The following is a 2,149-nucleotide window of genomic DNA, read 5'->3' as shown; positions in this document are numbered from 1 at the left end:
ATATCTTCAGGACATTCCATCCAAATGCAGAAGAATACACCTTCTTCTCAAATGCACATGGAACATTCTCCAGGGTAGACCACATCTTGGGTCACAAATCAAACCTCTGTAAATTTAAGAAAATCGAAATCATGTCAAGCATCTTCTCCAACCACAACACTATGAGACTAGATATGAATTACAAGAAGAAAAAAAAACTGTAGAAAGCACAAACATACGGAGATTAAGCAATACATTTCAAAATAACCAACAGGTTACTAAGAAATCAAAAGGGAAATTAAAAAATTTCTAGAAACAAATGACAATGAAAACATGACAACTCAAAATCTATGGGACACAGCAAAAGTAGTTCTAAGAGAGAAGTTTATAGCAATACTATCCTACCTCAAGAAACAAGAAAAACATTGAATAGACCACCTAACTTTACACCTAAAACAACTGGAAAAAGAAGAACAAAACCCCCCAAAATTAGCAGAAGGAAAGAAATCATAAAGATCTGAGCAGAAATAAATAAAGAATAAATGAAACAATAGTAAATATTAATACAACTAAAAACTGGTTCTTTGAGAAGATAAAAAAAATTGGCAAACCTTTAGCCAGACTCATCAAGAAAAAAAAAGAGAAGAATCAAATCAACAAAATTAGAAATGAAAAAAGAGAGGTTATAGCAGACAATGTAGAAATACAACAGATTATAAGAGACTATTATGAACAACTATATGGCAATAAAATGGATAACCTGGAATAAATGGACAGATTCTTAGAAAAGTCCAATCTTCCAAGACTGAACCAGGAAGAAGCAGAAATTATGAACAACCCAATTACAAGCAACGAAAATGAAGCTGTAATCAAAGGTCTCCCAAAAAATGAAAGACCAGGACCAGAGGGCTTCACAGGAGAATTCTATCAAACATTTAGAGAAGAGCTAAAGACTATCCTTCTTAAACTCTTTCAAAAAATTGCAGAGGAAGCAACACTTCTGAACTCATTCTATGAGGCCACCATCACCCTGATACAAAAACCAGACAAAGACAACACAAAATAAGAAAACTACAGGCCAATATCACTGATGAACATAAATGCAGAAATTCTCAACAAAATTTTAGCAAACAAAATTCAGCAACACATCAAAAAGCTCACCCCATGGAGTAGATTTAAGGGACTAGATCTGATAGAGTGCCTGATGAACTATGGACAGAGGTTCATGACATTGTACAGGAGACAGGGATCAAGATAATTCCCAAGAAATAGAAAAGCAAAAAAGCAAAATGGCTGTCTGAGGACTCCTTACAAATAGCTGTGAAAAGAAGAGAAGTGAAAAGCAAAGATAGACCCATTTGAATGCAGAGTTCCAAAGAAGAGCAAGGAGAGATAAGAAAGCCTTCCTCAGTGATCAGTGCAAAGAAATAGAAAAAATCAATAGAATGGGAAAGACTAGAGATCTCTTCAAGAAAATTAGAGATTCCAAGGGAACATTTCATGCAAAGATGGGCTCGATAAAGGACAGAAATGGTAGGGACCTAACAGAAGCAGAAGTTATTAAGAAGAGGTGGCAAGAATACACAGAAGAACTGTACAAAAAAGATCTTCATGACCCAGATAATCAACGATGGTGTGATCATTCATCTAGAGCCAGACATTCTGGAATGTGAAGTCAAGTGGGCCTTAGAAAGCCTCACTACGAACAAAGCTAATGGAAGTGATGAAATTCCAGTTGAGCTATTTCCAGTCCTGAAAGATGATGCTGTGAAAGTGCTGTACTCAATATGCCAGCAAATGTGGAAAACTCAGCAGTGGCCACAGGACTGGAAAAGGTCAGTTTTCATTCCAATCCCAAAGAAAGCCAATGCCAAAGAATGCTCAAACTACCGCACAATTGCACTCATCTCACACGCTAGTAAAGTAATGCTCAAAATTCTCCAAGCCAGGCTTCAGCAGTAAGTGAACTGTGAACTTCCTGATGTTCAACCTGGTTTTAGAAAAGGCAGAGGAACCAGAGATCAAATTGCCAACATCCGCTGGATCATGGAAAAAGGAAGAGAGTTCCAGAAAAACATCTGTTTCTGCTTTATTGACTATGCCAAAGCCTTTGACTGTGTGGATCACAATAAACTGTGGAAAATTCTGAAAGATATAAGAATACCAGGCC

This window comes from Bubalus kerabau, chromosome 15 (assembly GCF_029407905.1).
Source record: "Bubalus kerabau isolate K-KA32 ecotype Philippines breed swamp buffalo chromosome 15, PCC_UOA_SB_1v2, whole genome shotgun sequence".
Classification (NCBI taxonomy): domain Eukaryota; kingdom Metazoa; phylum Chordata; class Mammalia; order Artiodactyla; family Bovidae; genus Bubalus; species Bubalus kerabau.
This window is presented reverse-complemented; position numbering follows the sequence as displayed.